The 13,454-nt window shown below is 41.0% G+C and overlaps 1 protein-coding gene across 3 annotated transcripts in view; it reads left to right on the top strand.

The window, feature by feature from the left end:
• Nucleotides 1–13,454, top strand: part of spdl1 (spindle apparatus coiled-coil protein 1) — a 38,206-nt gene that overhangs the window by 17,563 nt on the left and 7,189 nt on the right. The window lies entirely within an intron of this gene.

The raw sequence follows: 13,454 nt of genomic DNA, 5'->3' as shown, positions 1-13,454 counted from the left end.
CTCTCCAGGCTCTTCTGAACCTGCTCCCTACTCTCACCACAAATCACAATATCATCTGCAAACATCATAGTCCATGGAGTCTCCTGTCTGACTTTGTTCGTCAGTCTGTCCATCACCACTGCAAACAGAAACGGACTCAGAGCCGATCCTTGATGCAGTCCAACCTCCATCTTGAACCAGTCTGTCGTTCCTACTGCACACTTCACTGCTGTCACACTGTCCTCATACATGTGCTTCACCACTCTCACATTTATGATTCGTCAGGCAACACCCTTACTTCTCTGACACACCTGACTTCCTCATACAATACCACAACTCCTCTCTCGGCACCCTGTCATACGCTTTCTCTAAATCCACAAACACACAATGCAACTCCTTCTGACCTTCTCTATACTTCTTCATCAACATTCTCAAAGCATATAATGCCTCTATGGTGCTCTTCCTCAGCATGAAACCATACTGTTGCTCACAGTTGGTCACCTCTTCTCTCAGCCTGGCTTCCACTACTCTTTCCCAAAACTTCATGGTGTGACTGATCAAGTGTATTCCCCTGTAGTTACTGCATGTCTGCACAGCTCCCTTATTCTTAAAAATCGTTACCAACACACTCCTTCTCTATTCCTCAGGCATTGTCTCACCTTCCAAAATCTTGTTAAGCAATCTTGTTAAAAACTCCACCTAAACATCTCCACGCTTCTACCGGTATGTCATCTAGTCCAACCAACTTTCCACTCTACATCCTCTTAATCGCTGCTCTGACTTCCACCTTACTAATCCTATCCACTTCCTGCTTCCCCATTTTCACATAATCCAACCATCTCTCTCTCATTTTCCACGTTCATCAGCTGCTCAAGAATTTTTCCTTCTCCTTCATCTCACAACCCACTTGTAAAGCATAAGCACGGGTGACATTATCATTACCCTTTCAACTTCCAGCTTTACATTTATAACCCTAAATTAAACTCTCTTCACCTCCACTACACTCTTACTGTAATCTTCTTTCAGGATCACCCCTACACCATTTCTCTTTCCATCCACACCATGAAAGAGCAGTTTAAAACCACCTCCACTGTTCCTGGCCTTACTCCCTTTCCACTTGGAACACACAAAATATCTACCTTTCTCCTCTCCATCATATCAGCTAACACTCTCCTTTTACCAGTCTTAGTACATAGTACACTTCTTCTTTTCCTGCATCTTCCTCCTCTCCTTCTCCTTCTTTGGCCAACAGTAGCACAATTTCCACTGGTACCCTGTTGACTAACAATACCTGTGGCAGTCGTTGGTAACCTGGGCCTCGACCGATCTGTATTAATTTCGGATTCGTGATCCGCATATTATATATGTAAGAAAAAATTACGAGGACAACGATGATTTTGTAGCTGTCACAAAATACATTAAGTACTTTGGGTTCATCAGAGTCATTCCATTAAAGTGTAAGAGGATCTAGCCTTTAAATGTAAATTAAGTGTAGTAAATGAGTAAAGGTCCAAATGGCTGGGCGATACTACTATCCAGCTGGAGGTAAGCAGGTAGTAATCACCGGTATTCACACCTTTGCTGGCTCCACCAGGTCAGGTAAGGATATTGTTCAAATGATTTGGTTTCAGACAAATGCATTAGCTACTGCCTATTTAGGTTTATATTAAATAGGATTAAAGCCCATTACAAAGGCATCATTATATATGTTTAAGGTGTAGCACCTCTAAATGCTGTGGGGAGAAGCATTACATGCTAAAATTCAGCAGTTAATTCTACTCCTTACTGTGGTATCGTTGGTGTTATTTATGGTAGAAATAACCCATACAATTCCACCTTGAGAGATTGGAAGTTCAACATAGTTAATACATACACACTGAAAAATATAATGACTAAGCAATTATTCCATTACCTCCGTGGTTTCTATCGACATGCACTCTTAGACCTTTTTTCCTACCTAAGCCACCTGTCACTTTAAAACATGTCTAATGGGAGAAAATGTTTGCTAGATCAAGATTAAATTATAGTTTAAATTTCCAACATAAGATTACTGATTATGGTTAACATTTACATCTCTGATGGGCCTAAATGCAAAAATTCTTCCCAAATCCAGCCTTATGTGACAATTTGAACTACTTTGGTGTGAATGTTTTACAGTGCATTAACAACTACAGTCCCTGACAAAAGTCTTGTTGCTTGTGTACAAATTGATCTGAAGTGCCGCTGAAATATATTTCTAATCAAGATTTTTTTTTTTACAAGAAATGGCTCATTTTAATCCCAACAGCTTTTGTAACAATGTTTCAGTGCAAAACGAAACTGTCAAAAAGTATTCTAATAAAAGTATTCTAATATTCACAGCTAGGTAAAGCCCATTGAGTCAAGTTTTGCGAAGACGTGTTGTCACCTTGTCATATGAACTTCTTCTGTGACTAATAATGGATCAATTAGGTCTCAGGTGTGTATAAAAAGAACCCTAGTACACTAGACCTTCACATCAACTGCAACTAGACCTCTGAAAACATGCCTAAGATTCACCCTGAGACTAAAGTTTTGATTATCAAGAGGCTGAAGACCAGACCCACTGCTGATGTGGCAGACACCTTCAATGTGTCTCAGCGTCAAGTACAGAGGATAAAAAAAATTTGAAGAGACTGGAGACATTTTTGACAAGCCCAGGTCAGGCAGACCCCGCAAGACAACTGCTTGAGAGGACCGTTTGTTGGCTCAAAAATCCAAGGCCAGCCCATTTTCCACTGCAGCAGAGCTCCACGAGGCCTGGTCACCTGAAGTCCCTGTGTCAACCAGAACAGTTTGTTGGATTCTGTCTCGAAATGGCCTCCATGGTCGAATCAGTGCCCAGAAGCCAGCACTAAACAAAAGACAATTGAAAACCGTGTGGCATTTGCCAAGGCCCACAGCCTGCTAAAAGGATGGACGCTGGAAAAGTGGCAGAAGGTGGATTTTTCAGATGAATCTTCTGTTGAATTACACCACAGTCGCCGCAAATATTGCAGGAGACCTACTGGAGCCCGCACGGATCCGAGATTCACCCAGAAAACAGTGAAGTTTGGTGGCAGAAAAATCATGGTCTGGGGTTACATCCAGTATGGGGGTGTGTGAGAGATCTGCAGGGTGGAAGGCAAAATCAATAGTCTAAAATACCAAGAAATCTTAGCTACCTCTTACATTCCCAACCATAAAAGAGGCCAAATTCTGCAGCAGGATGGTGCTCCATTGCATACTTCTATCTCCACATCAAAGTTCCTCAAGGCGAAGAAGATCAAGATGCTCCAGGATTGGCCAGCCCAGTCATCAGACATGAACATCATTGAGCATATGTGGGGTAGGATGAAAGAGGAAGCATGGAAGATGAAACCAAAGAATATTGATGAACTTTGGGAGGCATGCAAGACTGCTTTCTTTGCTATTCCTGATGACTTCATCAATCCTTGAATCCTTGCCAAACTGCATGGATGCAGTCCTTAAAGCTCATGGAAGTCATACAAGATATTAAATTTGGATCTCACAGCACCACTAATTAATTTGCTGATATATTTTTGTTTTTGCAGTAAATTTGTTCAATTTCTGTATAGGCGACAAAACTTTTGTCTTGCCAAAATTTTACCTTTCTGTCTTGATTAAATGCTAAATCTTTTTTCAGTGAAACTAATTTATTTCAGTGCATTAAACATCATTTTGTAGGGTTTTAGCTTTTCATATGAGCTATTTCTAACACCAATTGATTAATTAAAAGTCAGGTTAATAGCAGGTGTTTCTACAAAATAGATAAGCGACAAGACTTTTGTCAGGGACTGTACTTCATCACTATCATGAATAAACAAGAGTAGCAACTTAAGCTACATTATCCATAATGCACTTGAGAACAATTGCAGGAACTAATTTTAACAGTATAAGCTTGGTCATCACAGAAATCTTTAGCAGGACTGAAATGCATAAAATGCAAAAAGTTGTTAACCAAGGCATCATCAGCAAACAAATTATCAAAAGTTCAATCTTAGCGGACAGTTAACCATTTAACTACAGACTCAATAGCTTTATTTCATACAGCTGTGAGCTCACAGATATATATATATATTTTTAGATGCACAGTTATCTGATCTGGTTTATTAGAATGCATATTTTTTGTGCTAAAGGAAATAGGGTGGTGGACCTCCCTTTCCTAAAGACCAGCATTTATGGACTACATTGGCAATTTTGTGACAGAAGGAAAAAGAACATACTTTGCTTATCGTCCAACTTTGATTGCTTGCATTCTTCTGTCTCCTTAAATTTTTTATTTTTTAACACCTAGTGCCGATATAGGAATGTCCTTCAACTATAATTACTATTGTAAAACTGTATCATCTTCTTAATAATGTCATTGCATATTATTAAGTAGGAGGGTCATAGGGTGATGTATAAGAGTGGAGGAATGTGCACACAGGTGGACTATGTTCTATGTAGGAGATGCAACCTAAAGAGGATTAGAGACTGTAATGTGTTGGCAGGGGACAGTGTAGCTAGACAGCATCAGATGGTGTTCTTTAGAATGGCTTTGGAGTTGAAGAGGAGAGGAGTGTGAGGACTGAAAAAAAGAATAATATGGTAAAAACTTATATATAGGAAGACTGAACTGTGAGATTCAGGGAAGAGGTCAGACAGGGGCTTGGTGGTGGTGAAGCGGTGCTGGATGATTGGGCAACTACTGCAGAAAGGAAGCCAAAGAGACATGGTGGTGGAATGAGGAAGTGCAGGAGAGCATAAGGAGAAAGAGGTTGGCAAAACCGAATTGGGATCAGCAGAGAGATGAGAAAAGTAGGCAGGAGTAGAAGGAGATACAGCAGCAGGTGCAGAGGGATGTGGCTAAAGCCAAGGAAAAGTCATATGAAGAGCTGTATGAGAAGTTGGACACTAAGAAAGGAGAAAAAGGATTTGTACTGTTTTGCCAGGCAGAGGGACCACACTGGAAAACATGCAAGTTAGAGAAATAAAGGATGGAGATGGAAATGTGTTGACTAGTGAGGAGAGTGTGTTGAGAAGGTGGAGGAAGTATTTTGAGCAGCTGGTAAATGAGGAAAAGGAGAGAGGGAGGAGGTTGGACTATGTTGAAATGGTGAAGCAGCAAGTGGATAGGATAAGTAAGGAGGAATTGAGAGCAGCGATTAAGAGGATAAAGGGTGGAAAGTCGGTTGGACCAGATGACCTACCTGTATAAGCATGGGTGTCGAGAGAGGAGTTGTGGTAGTCAGGTGTGTCAGAAGTATGTGAGGGTGGTGCAGGAAATGTATGAGGACAGTGTGAGCAGTGAAGTGTAGGAACAACAGACTGGTTTAAGGTGAAGGTGGGATTGCATCAAGGATCAGCTGTAAGCCCTTTCCTGTTTGCAGTGGGTATGAACAGGTTGATGGACGAGGTCAGACAGTAGTCTTCATGGACTATGATGTTTGTGATTTTTAGGGCTGGGCGATATGGCCTAAAAAAAAAATGTTCACAAAAAATTTGCGATTTAAATCGATTTTTCCCCCCCTGCTTAAAATCAATCTGCATATGACAAAGAAAATGTTCTAAAAAAGTTTTAACTTTATTAAATAAAGTTTATTTACCCTTCTGGGATTATAACCCACTTTGGGTTAAAGTGCAATCAGAAACAACAAGCCAAAAATGATGACAGGCCCTGCCATTGTAAATTGTGAAAATAGAATGTAACATAACATAAAATGAGCAAACCTACAAAGAAAAATGTTTTATGAGTGTTTGAATGTGGAACAAGTGATGCTTGGAGTAATTTTGCCTTTACTTTTCTCCAAAACTCCACAGTAAAATGAGATGAAATTTGAAATAAGAATATAATAGACAGGGAGATTCTAAATAAGAATTTGAAAGCGTGAGCAAACCTCAAAAAAATGTTTTGAGTGTTTGAATATGGTGATTCAAACGCTCTGATTTTTCTGTTTCTTAACAGAAACGCCGTTCTGAAGCTTCTTTACATGTATTTTGACCGCTCCCACCACCCATACCGTACGTGTACGATTAGACACGCAACACTAAACAAAGTGCGGCTGCTTAACCGCAGTCTTGTGCTGCCGCTGTCTTGTTCATTTCGTAGGGCCCTACATCTCTCCCACTCGACAGCATGCCTCTGTTGGAGGTGCTGCAGTAAATAGATGGTACTGCTACCTTTGCTTGCTCGCTGCCATGTTGTTTGTGTATCTCTATGGAAAACGCGGGGGGAGGGCTGAGTTCGTTCGAAACTATGGGAGCCCAGAGGGAAGCGTCGGCGGACATTAAAGAGAAACCCGATTTTTATTAAAACAGATCGATGTAAACTACACATTCGAGTAAATCGATAAAATCGATTTATCGCCCAGCCCTAGTGATTTGTGTTGAGAGTAAAGAGCAGGTGTAGGTATGTGCTGGAGAGAAGGGGAATTAAAGTCAGTAGGATTAAGACAGAATGCATGTGTGTGAATATGAGAGAGGACAGTGAAGTTGTTCAGTTGCAGGGAGAAGAGGTGCTGAAGGTGGATGAGTTTGGGTATCTGGGGTCAACAGTGCAAAGTAATGGAGAGTGTGTTAGAGAAGTGAAGTGAAGAGAAGAGTGCAGGCGGGGTGGAGTGGGTGGAGAAGTGTGGCAGGAGTGATTTGTGATAGCAGGTCTCACCACAGTCCTATAAACTTTCCCTTTCACTCTTGCAGATATCCTTCTATTGGGAGCAGTCTAAAGAATAAGATGATTTTGCATTCAAAGCCATATACATGCACTATGAATAATAATAATAATAATAATAATAATTTCATGACACCACATTATTTTATTTGTAAAACCTTTTATCACAAACATTACATATTATAATGAACAGTCTACAAGTTAAGTCTTTTTAAATCTGAAAACGTTAATAAAATATATATAATAATTTTATCCAATTATGAAAAAGACAAGGGAAGGCTTAAATGGTTTATTTCCAAAGAAGTAAACACATTCTTGTTGACCATATTGAAAATAAATAACAGAAAAAACATTTTTCTAATAGCATGCATCTGTAAAAAAACAGTGATTTACTGTTTATTTGTTTCTGTTTTGTACTGATGATTTATGGGTTATTACGGTGGAATATTGCAGTTTTTACATAGCAATAATGCAAGTATTATGTTTCCTTGTATTTACATAAATGGTATGTAAATTTTAATCAGTAATTTCATGTTTTAGAATTTACAATTTCTTACCTTCGATATTGTACATTCTTTCACCATTAAAACTACGAACATTTTTACAGTGTAGGTGCAATGTGATTAATGAGCACACCTTTCACACAATAGGTGTAGAGTGTGGTAGAATGAAACAGCCTTCCTTTTACTCTTTTGTTTGAGTACTGTTGTCATGTACTGCTGTGCAAGAAAGCTTCAATGATTTTTAGGTTGTAGGTAGTTATTTATGACAAATTTTATTTTCTCTCCTTACCTACAATTTTATGGACTGTTATAAGCAGATTAGCAGTTAGCAGAACATTTTAAAATATAGATTGAATGGTAACAGCAAAATGTTAAAAGTGAGACATGTAAACCCGAATGACTTTACCAGAATTAGTTTGGGATGAACTGAAAGACCAACTTTACACCAGGCCTTTTTGCAAGACAAATGTCCAACCACATATAACTTCATCCAGGATTATTTGTGCGGAAATTATTATTTGTGTGGGTGTATACAAAAGGATTAATCATGATTTTGCACCTTCACATTCCTGTTTAAACACACTGGTAGTTATTTTTCCATGCATAGGACGCAGCATGAGGAGCAGTTTAAAAGGATGCAGTTGGCTTTGTATGTAGCAAAATAAACGTCACCTTCATCCTCTTCAGTTATTAGATAGAGATGAAATAACTACATTTTGTTTACTTTAATTATACAGGGTTTCATCATTTAATTGAGCTTTTCAATTGTTCCAAATTGTCTTCCCCAAAGTCTTTGCCAAGTTGTATTTTGCCAGTTTGAAGAGTCAAATCCATACTTTCTCAAGGTGATGTTTTGATTTAGATGTGTCCAGTACAGTACACTGGTGAAGACCTTTCAGAAACAGTTTGCTGTAGTCCAGTTTTGAGATGACAGGACTCCAAGCTTTGTACTTTGATTTCTAGGAACCATAGAGGGCATGGAGAAATATATAATGATAAACTGGTAAAATTCCTTCCTTACAAAAGTTCAGAGAAACAACTAACATTAAATGCTAAATAGTGAGAACAATTAGCTTTTAATGCTTTAACTCAGGGGTGCTCACACTTTTTCAGCTCGAGCTACATTTAGAATGCCCAAGTCAAGATGATCTACCTACATTTTAAAATTCTATACATCATCAGTCATGGTGGAACAATATTTGACTTAATAATCTTCATTTAAGAAAAGGCTGACTCGCATAAATAAGTGGAGTCACTTAGCTCGCTGGAGTTTTGCAATAGCTTTCACATGTTTGACCACACATATGTGGTGGCCCGCATCTTAGAAGACAAGACATGACTTTTAATGAGTTCATATCACCGAAATCCAGAACATTTTATCCACTGAGCTACCACTTCCTGAAATCAGATCTCAGCTTTAATTTCCTGATATGTACATATAGAATTAATTGCTTCAGCAGTGCTTAACACGCCTGCATTTTTTTATTTTTGCCGGGCAATATGATGCCAATTGTTATATGATATTTAAACCAAAAGATAAACCCTGATTCTTCGTTAGCTTAGCTACACCAGAGAGTTTATTTATAATATAGATGTGATAAACAGCTTAGAACTTGGCACCTTTGGAGGCAGACCACCCAATTCTTAGATGAGCAAAAGTTGGAATTAAAAAAATAATTTGAATAGTCTTTAAGTACTGTAAAAAACTCTTACTATTTGTTTTGCATATAAAGTGGAACCAGACCTTTTAATTTGGAACCAGAATAACAGTAACACGCGAAGTTTATACTAATATATTACAGTGGGTACGGAAAGTATTCAGACCCCCTTAAATTTTCACTCTTTATTATATTGCAGCCATTTGCTAAAATCATTTAAGTTAATTTCTTTTTCTCATTAATGTACACATAGCACCCCATATTGACAGAAAAACACAGAATTGTTGACATTTTTGCAGATTTATTAAAAAAGAAAAACTGAAATATCACATGATCCTAAGTATTCAGACCCTTTGTTGTGACACTCATATATTTAACTCAGGTGCTATCCATTTCTTCTGATCATCCTTGAGAGCAGCTGTGTTTGATTATACTGATTGGACTTGATTAGAAAAGCCACACACCTGTCCATATAAGACCTTACAGATCACAATAAATGTCAGAGCAAATGAGAATCATGAGGTCAAAGGAACTGCCTGAAGAGCTCAGAGACAGAATTGTGGCAAGGCACAGATCTGGCCAGGGTTAAAAAAGAATTTCTGTTGCACTTAAGGTTCCTAAGAGCACAGTGGCCTCCATAATCCTTAAATGGAAGACGTTTGGGACAACCAGAACCCTTCCTAGAGCTGGCCGTCCGGCCAAACTGAGCTATTTAGGGAGAAGAGCCTTGGTGAGAGAGGTAAAGAAGAACCCAAAGATCACTGTGTCTGAGCTCCAGAGATGCAGTCGGGAGATGGGAGAAAGTTGTAAAGTGTCAACCATCACTGCAGCCCTCCACCAGTCGGGGCTTTATGGCAGAGTGGCCCGACAGAAGCCTCTCCTCAGTGCAAGACACATGAAAGCCCGCATGGATTTTGCTAATAAAAACACCTGAAGGATTCCAAGATGGTGAAAAATAAGATTATCTGGTCTGATGAGACCAAGATAGAACTTTTTGGCCTTAATTCTAAGCGGTATGTGTGGAGAAAACCAGGCACTGCTCATCACCTGTCCAAATACATTCCCAACAGTGAAGGATGGTGGTGGCAGCATCATGCTGTGGGGGTGTTTTTCAGCTGCAGGGACAGGACGACTGGTTGCAATTGAGGGAAAGATGAATGTGGCCAAGTACAGGGATATCCTGGACGAAAACCTTCTCCAGAGTGCTCTGGACCTCAGACTGGGCTGAAGGTTTACCTTCCAACAAGACAATGACCCTAAGCACACAGCTAAAATAATGAAGGAGTGGCTTCACAACAACTCCGTGACTGTTCTTGAATGGCCCAGCCAGAGCCCTGACTTAAACCCAATTGAGCATCTCTGGAGAGACCTAAACAAACGTTTACCATCCAACCTGACAGAACTGGATAGGATCTGCAAGGAGGAATGGCAGAGGATCCCCAAATCCAGGTGTGAAAAACTTGTTGCATCTTTCCCAAAAAGACTCATGGCTGTATTAGATCAAAATGGTGCTTCTACTAAATACTGAGCAAAGGGTCTGAATACTTAGGACCATGTGATATTTCAGTTTTTCTTTTTTAATAAATCTGCAACAATGTCAACAATTTCTTGTTTTTCTGTCAATATGGGGTGCTATGTGTACAATAATGAGGAAGAAAAATGAACTTAGATTATTTTAGCAAATGGGTGCAATATAACAATAGTGAAAATTTTAAGGGGGTCTGAATACTTTCCATACCCACTGTACATAAAAATGTTTGAAAAACGATTTTATTATTGTATTATTAATTTAAAGTAGTAAATAAAACATTTGTGACAAGTAATTCACAATTTTTGTTGAGTTTACAGTACATTTAAAATTCCATCAAAAGGAGAGTGTCAAAACCTCGCGATTTTTTTTGTTACTATGTCTAGTGTTACTAGAGTCATAGAACGTAACCCCCATGAGTATCGAGGTTGCACTGTACCTTGCATGCAATAACTGCATCAAACTTGCAAACCATCATTGCTAAAGTTTAGTGAATCCATTGCAGAAACAACTATGCAAGTCCAAGCAAGACACTATTTGAATAATGAGATTTTATGTTTGGATAATGAGCAGACTCTTTCTTTCTCTGCAATTTTGGTAGAGGTTAATCAACCAAACTTTTATGCCTCTCTGATTTTTAAATTGGTTTCACCCTTGTGACAAAAATGCAGTATATACAGGGAGAAACCTAGGACATACAGAGTAGATTTTCAACACTGATCAGTCAATCTAATAGGGAACACCTGGGCAACACCCATCATTCACATTATCCAATGTTTTTTCACCAGTTTGACCAAACAAAAAGTGTCATGTTCTAAGTCCTTTAACACATCTATTAAGAAATTAACACTGAAATCTTTCTGATCTGATCATATATTCTTATTTTATCTTAAACCCAAATGTATTTATTTTATAGCTAAAACAAATAATAAATACCCTGGCCTTGCTATGCTAATTCATCTGCAGGGGTCTGTAAATGAAACTAGATCCTTTGTGACTGTCAGGGATCCCCCTGCCATGCCCCCTTCAGCGGCTATCAAACCGCAGTGCTTTAGGGAATCCCCAGCCACGCCCCCTTCAGCGGCTGTCAAACCTCGGTGCTTCAGGGAATCCCTCTGCCACGCCTCCTTCAGCGGCTGTTAAACCTCGGTGCTTCAGGGAATGCCCTGCTCCTTCTCTCTAACCATGCACACCTGACTCTCATCTACATGCTAATCACACTGCCTACATAAACCCCACATTCACCCACGCACCGGGTCCTTTATTGTATGTACATGGTCCAATGTGGATGTATGCTGTAGGTGCTCCTGCGTGTTCGTCGGTGCGTGCGGACTCTTTCTCTCTCTCTCTCTCTCTCTTTCTCTCTCTCTCTTCGTGCGGACTGTGCCTCTTTCCAGGGGTGCCGCGGATTATACACCTACGACTCGGGTTCCGACCCGAACATAGTGGACCGCGTCTCTTTCCAGACGCACCTGGGATTATACTTTCCTTTTTTCCCGGATTCCGTTATCTGGATTATCCTGCAGACTCTGGACTGTTGTGGGCCACGCTGTGAGCGCACCACCAGATTATCTCTTTTTTGCAGCAGGTATTTGTGTTGGCTCTGCCTTGCTTGTGTTTTGTGTTTGAATAAAACTTTATTTGCTGCTACTTCGGCGTCCTCCTCCGTACCCGCATGACAGAATAAAGGACCCCCGAAAGAGGGACACAAAAAAAGGAAGGAGTTTTCCAGAAAAAAAAAAAAAAGGAAAAAGGAGAAGGACCTTTCCGAAAGGAAAAAAAGAAAGGAAAAGGAAAGAACTGTCTCAAAAAGAGAGAAAAAAAAAGATTGGATTACCGCCGTGGTCGAACCGAGCCTCGGAGGTCGAATTCGCTCGGCCGCGATTAAGCGACGGCCATGCTCCGCCCCCGGGAAATCCCGAAAAATTGCAGTCGTTTCTCGGTCGTGCTCAGCAGCGCCACGCCCTGATGATGACGTCACGGAATTCCCGGCTCACTTCTCCGGCAAGGCGGCAGACTGGGGCGGATTTTTACGGAGCGTAGACGGATATCTGGAGTCGTATTCGTCTTGTTATCCAACGGAAAGAGCAAAGATCACGCTCCACATCTCTCTGCTGTCTGGGGAATCCCTTTCTCTAGCCCGTGAGTTGTGGGACGCGACCGGAGGCGAGTTCGGCTCATGTGCCCGGCTCGTTCAGCTTCTCACCAGGGAACTCGGGATGGTCATGGCAGATCTCCATTACCTCTCCCCTGCTTCCGAGAGCGCCGTTCCGCACCAGAGCTTCCTGGAGATCTCCACCCTGCTCCAGACACTCCAGGACAGCTCTGCTCCACCGCAGGTCCTCCAAGGGGATCTCCACCCTGCTCCAGGCCCTCCAGGACGGCTCCGTTCCACCCCAGGACCTCCACCAGGACCTCCACCCTGCTTCAGAACCTCCGGGATGGTTCCGCTCCGCTCCAGAGTTTCGAGGAGAACACAGCTTCATCCCAGGACCTCCAGGAGAGTTTGGTTCGCTCCAGAGCCCCAAGGAGAGCCCAGTTTCGCTCCAGAGTCCCTGGGAGAGCTCAGCTTCGCTCCAGAGTTTTGAGGAGAGCTCCGTTTTGCTCCAGGTCCTTCAGGAGAGCTTTGTTTCACTCCAGGTAGGGCTGGGCGATAAATCGATTTTATCGATTAACTCGAATGTGTAGTTTACTTCGATATGTTTTAATAAAAATCGGTTTTCTCTTTAATGTCCGCCGACGCTCCCCTCTGGGCTCCCATAGTTTCGAACGAACTCCCCCCCGCGCGTTTGCTATAGAGATACACAAACAACATGGCAGCGAGCAAGCAAAGGTAGCAGTAGCATCAATTTACTGCAGCATCTCAAACAGAGACATGCTGTCGAGTGGGAGAGATGTAGTGCCCTACGAAGTGAACAAGACAGCGGCAGCACAAGACTGCGCTTAAGCAGCCGCATCCTGAAAATACACGGTTAAGCGGCCGCACTTTGTTTAGTGTTGCGCGTCTAATCGTACACTTCCAGTATGGGTGGTGGGAGCGGTCAAAATACCTGTAAAGACGCTTCAGAACGGCGTTTCCGTTAAGAAACAGAACAATCAGAGCATTTGAATCACCA

This window comes from Silurus meridionalis, chromosome 5, assembly GCF_014805685.1.
Source record: "Silurus meridionalis isolate SWU-2019-XX chromosome 5, ASM1480568v1, whole genome shotgun sequence".
Taxonomy (NCBI): Eukaryota; Metazoa; Chordata; class Actinopteri; order Siluriformes; family Siluridae; genus Silurus; species Silurus meridionalis.
Note: the sequence above shows the minus strand (reverse complement) of the source record. Positions and strands in the feature narration are given on the sequence as shown.